Source organism: Asparagus officinalis, chromosome 8 (assembly GCF_001876935.1).
Source record: "Asparagus officinalis chromosome 8, Aspof.V1, whole genome shotgun sequence".
Classification (NCBI taxonomy): Eukaryota; Viridiplantae; Streptophyta; class Magnoliopsida; order Asparagales; family Asparagaceae; genus Asparagus; species Asparagus officinalis.
The window spans coordinates 99,208,596-99,216,146 of record NC_033801.1 but is presented as its reverse complement, the minus strand read 5'-3'; the positions used below and the strand labels follow the sequence as shown (position 1 = coordinate 99,216,146).

Sequence of the window (7,551 nt, the reverse complement as noted above, 5' to 3'; positions counted from 1 at the left end):
GACCTTCCTCCTTCTGAGGAAGCGTTCGGCCTGTTCTCCGCGCACCTTCAACTCTTTCCAGGTATTGAGCGGCTCTACTCCCATAACGTCCAAGATGTTAATGGACAAGTTGTTATGACAGGCTGTGTTTCCAAGACTACAAAATCTACTGGAAAAATAAAATCTCCAACCTTAATCAGAACATCCTCTAACTCACCCATAGGGACCTTGACAGATCTATCAGCCAACTGTAAGGTGCATTTGGTTGGGTTCAGTACACCTAGACCCAATTGCTGATAGACTGAATATGGAAGCAAATTGACACTGGCCCCTAAGTCTAAAAGCGCCTTATCAATGTGAGTATTACCAATGATACATGAAATGATGGGGGAACCTGGATCTTTACGTTTCAAAGGTATGGGATTTGACAGCATTTCACTGATATTGGCGGCTAAAAAGACTTTCTTTGGGACATTTATTCTCCTCTTCTTAGTGCACAATTCTTTTAAAAATTTAGCATAAGATGGAATTTGTTCAATTACATCTAAGAGAGGAATGTTGACCTTAACCTGCTTGAATGTCTCTAGGATTTTCTCCTCCTGAGGAGAGTGTTTCCTAGACCTGAGTCTATCTGGAAAGGGAGCAACCGGTCTAAATCTATCAAAAGCAGGCTCAGGTTCGGGTTCAGGTTCTTGGTCATCTGAGGGGAGTGATTGTTGAATAGATTCATCAGAAGGAGAAGGAGAAGGAATTTGTACAGGATCAAGAGTTTGACTTGGCGGAGTTCTCACTTGATTATCGACCTGTCTACCTGACCGAAGTGAATGGATTGCATTCACTTGAGCTTCATAGGATGAACTGCATCCTGTGTTATTAGGGTTGACCACGGGTTGACTCGGAAATTTTCCTTTCTCTCTTTCACTCACGGCACTAGCTAGTTGACCAAGTTGGGATTCTAATCTAGCTATAGCTTGAGTGTTGGAGTTGAGCATTTGTCCGGTTGATTGCATGAAGGAATTCAACGTGCTAGATGTTTGAGTCAACATATTCGTGGTTTGAGTAGAGGCCTTAATTATGGTTTCTAAACCCCTTTCCAAGACATTGAGACGTTTATCTTGATCTGGATTGTGAGGAGTTTGAATTACAGCTTGATGAGGAGGAGACTGATTTTGATACGGCAGATTGGGTTGTTGAAATTGTGAATGAGAATTGAATGGAACTGTGTTTCCCCTAGGAAAATGTTGGGTCGAAGCGGGAGTGAAATTTTGAGTTCCGGGAGAATTTCCTAGATTCCATGCAAAGTTGGGATGATTTCTCCAACCTGGATTGTAGGTTGGAGAAAATGGATCATTTCTAGGGTGCTGGAATGCAGCGTTCATCTGTTCTATTGCGTTGTTATTTCCTAGGAGAGGGCATTCCTCTGAAACGTGGGTAGGAGACTGACAATTATGACATCCTGGGAAAGAAACATGATTGAGTTGAGCTGGAGCTCGTTCCTTAATTTCTAAGGCTTCTAACCTCCGCAGAATTGTCGCCATCTTCGCTTCAGAAGCAATGTTTGACTCCAAGGAAAGACCACTAGACTTAGAATGGGGAACTGATGAAACCCTGTCATCGCACTGTTCCCATTGCATTGTTTTTTCAGAAAGACTCTCCAAAAACTCCCAAGCTTCATCAGCATTTTTCCTCATAAAATCCCCGTGGCACATTGATTCTAAGGAAGTTTTTGCAGAATAATCTAATCCCTCATAAATTATTTGGCACAATCGCCATTTCTCTAAACCGTGATGAGGACATTGGATGAGAAGATCTTTAAATCGGTCAAAATACTTCCAAAAAGGTTCTCCCGGGATAATTTTAAAGTTTTGAATGCTGTTCCTAAGCTTTACCGTTTTATGAATAGGAAAAAATTTCTTAAGAAAAACGGTGACAAATTCATCCCAAGTTGAGATGGAATTTGTTGGTAAGCTGTACAGCCATTTTTTAGCTTTATCCTTAAGAGCAAATGGAATAAATCTAAGCTTAACCGCATCTTCATTTAATTCTCTCATTTTAATCATAATACACACTTCCTCAAATTCCGAAATAAAAATATATGCGTCTTCTGTTTCATTACCAAGGAATTTGGGAAGCATGTTTATGTATTGCGGTCTAAGCTCAAAACTTATTCCATTTGTTTCGGGGAGCCTAATGCATGAGGGGATTGCATTCCTAATGGGATAGCACATATCATGAAGAACGGGTGGATTAGGATGCTCCATTTCTATGATTGGTTCAAAGCGAATTAATCGATGTGTATTATCCTTAATCCACTGTTGCATACACCAAAATATTACCAAAATAATTTTTTTTATTTTTTTTCTTAAAGAAAAGAAAGAAAATTAGTTTTTTTTAGAAGATAAAGAAAAAGAAAAATCCTAACTGAAACAAATCAAAACAATCACTTTTCAATTAATTCTAATTCTAGGGTTTAGCCTAACTCAACTAGACCAGCTCCTAACCAAAAACTCCTACAGTGAAAAGATCAAAGTTTTACCCAGGTAGTTATCCAGGTAAGAATAGTACTAGAGGGTGATCAAAGATCAATTAAGTACATCTTTCCTTGCGGAGCGCTTTATGCAACCCCTAAACCTTGCCTTAGACACCAACTAATCTGAGAAAACTTAAACCGTTTCACTTCAGGATTTCTTGTTCCTTATTGAGCTCATTGAGCTCGAATCCTTAGGGGCCAACGTCTAATGAGTTTTATTAGGCTTGGGTGGTGTAGTGAGGAATTAGTGATTTTTGGGCTAAGGAAAGGGTGATGAAATCCCTCACCTTATCTTGATTATGGGGTTTTGCCCTTAAAAATATTTTTAAGTGTGTGTCAAATCAAGATGCTCAAATCACTTGGTGAATTCCTACACTATATGAAATGCAACCCTATGAATTAAAAGCAACTAAAAAGGATGGAAAAGAAAAATCTTTTTTTTTAATTAGGGTTAACAATCAAACAAATGAGAAGGGGGAATTATTTGAATTTATTATCTTGTTAGTAAATGTCAAAGTGGAGGATGAATTTTATTATGGTTAACAAAAAATAAAATCCTTTCTTTTTTTTAAATCCTAATTGTCTCTAATTGTGATGCTAACTAAAATGGGTATAATTGAAAATGTTAGAAAAAAGACTTACCCAAAAGCAAATCTTTAAATCCTAGTTCTCCAATCCGCGATCTTCAAGCTCCAAGCGTTTCCTTCACAATAAACACAAAAGTTAAAGAACCAAAATAATTAAAACCTACTTAAGCATCTTACCCAGCAACGGCTCCAAAAACATGATGCGGCATAATTATGTACCAAAATATGTTGCAAGTGCACAACCGTGTCAAGTTATAGTATAAAGATATCGATCCACGAGGAAGGTGTTTTGTAGGAGAAAATATAAAATCGGTTCTTATGTTGTGTGCGTGACAAAAAGGAGAAGGCGAGTAATTTCTCGCCCAACCCCCACCCTTTTTGTTTTCATGTCAAGAACTGAGTTTTTATTGGTTTTTATGGAGCCAAATTCGTATTTTAAAATAGCTAATAGAGTATTGTGGCATAGAATATGGATTTGGGATTTTATCTGTTTTAAAAAACTCACCAACGTTTTCTGTTAACAGATCTAGATCTGAAAATACCTAGGAAAGGAGTAAAAACCCTATTTTTATTATTAACGATGAGTAAATCATGTTTATATATTTATGGAATCTTGGTGGCAAAGTTTTAAAGATTTATTTTCGCGATTTTACTGATTCATGACCTTTATGATAAATAATAATAAATATGTTATACATTTATAAATAATATATTATGATATTTGAGTATGCTAGAAACTGATTTGAGATCAATTCAATGTATATATGTATATATGTGAGTACAAATACACAAATCATGCACAAAGGCCAAGAGTGAGAATCTGGGAATTTTGACCAGTTGAGCGTTTTTATGTTTCTCTCACTGATTCATTAAGAATCTGGAAAAGTGTATAAAATCAAAGTTGTAGGTCTCTTCAAGAGCTTTCCAACAAATCTTAGATCACCTTATTCCGAAGTCGTATGAGAAAGTTATAACCAAAATACCGAAGAGAATGTTCCTAGTCAGACTGAATTTCCAGTTCGGGTTTCGGGTTTCGGGTTTGCACTGTTTTGACTGTGAATTGATATAGGTAGATTTCACTATGTATCCCAGTGATATTTTCACCATTTCACACTCCTCGTGTTGGACTAAAATCCACAGTCCTCGTGTTGGGCTAGCATTACCTCTTAGTCCTCGTGTTGGACATGCATAGCTATTTTTAATCATCGTGCTGGATATGCATTACCATCCGGTCCATGCGTTGGACAACGGTCACATCCGGTCCATGCGTTGGACAACGGTTATATTCAGTCCATGAGTTGGACGTTTACTTCATGCAGTCTATGGGTTGGACGTTTAATTTATATAGTCTATGTTTTGGAGTTGGTTGTGATGTTACTCGCTAGCGCTTTGACGCTCGTTGTCCTTCCCCCTTTCAGGTCACGAGCCAGGAGCACGGAGAGCCGCAGGTTGATAGCGGACCACATTAGTGTTCAGCTTTACTTTCTAGCTATGTATTATTTTCTTTGGGCTCCACTGTAGTGAGGTTAGACATTTGAGGGTATTATTCTAGAAGTTGTAAAGGCTGTGAGCCTTATCTCCTTATCGTCAGATATTTGTATTTGAGACTTGTTGAGTATTTCAGTTTATCTACTCAGATCTTGACTATGTATTTCTGTATTGTTGGATGATGAGATATTTATATGACTATTATCATTTCATCAGTATTCCTTGTATTATCTCTTACCTGTTTTGTGCCTATACCAGTTGTTGATTCTACTAGATAGATGTTAATTGTGATGGTGAAACATGTTATTGCACGGTGTGGTGCATGGCAGGTTTGACATTCTTGGTTTCACCTTGGACTGCAGCCTTGTGTGAACCCAGGGGCGTCACATCATCCATGGCTGCCTTATTTGTTATGAAGAGCATTTTGACTAAGTTATAAGCTTACAGAATGGACAGGCTTGTCATATTCTCCAAGAACAGAAGAGATAAGTCATTAACCGTGAGGTCACCAATTCTCCTATAAATCCCGATCAAATACTCACTTGGCTAATTAAAACAAGTTTCCAATATAGGAAAAGGAGGTAAAATTTAGGGAGAATAAATGAATCTGACACTTTACATTATGAATACGTAATATAGAACTTCACTAGAATGAAGAAAAGGAGCTAGGAAAAGCCCGTACAAACATTTTAACATAGAAAAAATCTTGAACCTGATTCTCATTTAACTATCTGACTAATACTGCACAGTTAATTTTTTGTATTTCCCCTTTTACCAGTGAGTCAATGACATAATCCAATATTGTGTTTCTTTAAGGTTACGCCCTGTTTGATATAATTGCAACTACAACAACCTTGAACACCTGTTTGATAAAATTGCAAGAGTCAATAGAATGACTTCTATAGGCTGTGAGATGATTAATAAATGAATAAATAACTTGTCACACTTTTTTTTACAAATCTAGATCACAAGCCTTATCTGAATTGGATGCCATGGCAACAAAAACAAACCATTCTGCATTTAAAATAGACGTTGTGAACTATCATGACACAATTCCTCGCAATAAAAGCTTCAAACCAAAATACTTCCTTTGAAGGAATAAGCAGAGTTAGCAAGCTGATTGCATTCTAAAACCTAAACAGCTCAAATATCTGTTAAGCATATAGATGCTTAAACATCACCGATAATTTTTTCCACATCTAACACCTTGAATCAACAAAGAACAAATGCAAACTATTGATTACCAGCCTAATATCACCCTTCCAGTAATAAATCCTGGTGACACAAGCTAATTGGAATTCAATATTACTTGCACAAGCACACGCACACAACCACAACCACAAAGAAAAGGAAAGAGAAACTCATATAAAACATTAGATTATACCTTAAACACCTGCTAAAAGAGATATAGAGAGAATAGAAATAATTTACACTATATAGGAAGCTGAACTACTTAAAAAGAATACACAAATTCCAACTGCAATACAGAAACTGCCTTTCCATAATAGCAACAAGGGATTTGCTCATCATAAATTAATTAACCTAGTTACAAACTTCTAAATATCAAGCTATAAATGTTTGTGTACTTTTATAAAAAAAAATGTTTATAGTTGAGGAAAAGCAAACAGATGTCTAACCAACAAACACAAACAAGAGAGATGTTGTGTTTAATTGTCTTTGTACACAATCTTCTAAATTAATAAGTAAATTTTACAATACCCACTCCAAAGCTGAGGGAACAAATTGTCGCAAATTTAATAAAGGGCAGTAATGAAGACATGGGCAATGTATAAGTAGCAGCTTCATATGCACAATAAAGTACCTGTACTGGAGTATTTATAGCAGCTTGTAACATTTTATTTGAATGAAATAAGTATCATTCACCAACAACCAAGAAGCAGTACTAGTCTTTTTACAATCATTACCAAATTCATACTTCGACTGAACCAAAGCTAATTCATACTTTGACTGACAGAATACGAATTAAACTAAGAAATGGTTGATGCAGGCCTTTATCATGATCGTCACCGTTAATAGATTTACATAAATTCCAACTGCAATATATGACTACTTAAAAAAAAGAAAAACACCACATTTTTTACAGTCATTACCAAAGCTAATTCACACAGTGATTTGCTACAGTCATATTTCTATGCACAGTGCAGTCTAATTTTTCTAATTCAATAGTTTATCTTAATGCAGGCAGGTGAAGACACAAATCATATTTCATATTATAATCGTAGATATGCTCACATGTCCCTAAGCATACCTAAGCACAATAAAATAGGAAATACCCTGCTCTGGATATTATTAACATAAATCATATATCAGACTTGCAACCATATTGATCGCCATTGGAGCATAGTAACATCCTCAGATCCCCAAAAAACAACCAAAAAATTTAAAAATTAAAAAATAGCAAAAATTGAAGTCATACCTTGAATCCCAATCAGAAACTACAGAAGTTTGAGGAGAGCAACCGAAAGAGAGGAGAAAACAAGCTACAACAGAGAAAAGCCAAGTTAGATCAGATCTAGGGTTTCAAAATACGAAGAGAGATACCTGCGTTGAGACGAGAGAGGAGAAGGGGAGAGAGGAGAAGGGGAGAGAGGAGAGAGGAGAGATACCTGCGTTGAGAGAGATTCGAGATCGCGACTGAGAAACGAGAGAGAGGAGGAGTCGGGATTGGGATTGAGATATAGGAGAGAGGAGGAGGAGTCCGGATCTGGATTTGGTAAATATCAAGGGTGAGGGAGGGATTTCAAATACGTGTATTTGGGCTTTCAAAATCACCTCTTTAAAATCATTTGATTTAAAATCTCAGTCTAATTTAAGGCCCAAACGAGAGATTTGGATTTGAAATACCCTGGATTTTAAATCCAGGGCCCAAATCCAAGTTCCCAAACGCAGCCTAGAGATATTTGGATTGAAATTGAAGGAAAAGTGGTATTTTTAGATGTGAGTTAT

General features: G+C 36.6%; 1 long non-coding RNA gene across 1 annotated transcript in view; it reads right to left on the bottom strand.

The window, feature by feature from the left end:
• Nucleotides 1–7,312, bottom strand: part of LOC109822632 — a 13,414-nt gene extending 6,102 nt beyond the window's left edge. Inside the window, exons 1-2 of the long non-coding RNA XR_002242196.1 lie at nt 7,212–7,312; nt 7,022–7,085 (exon numbers count right to left, since the gene is read on the bottom strand). This is a non-coding gene — a long non-coding RNA (uncharacterized LOC109822632). The remainder of the gene's footprint in view (nt 1–7,021; nt 7,086–7,211) is intronic.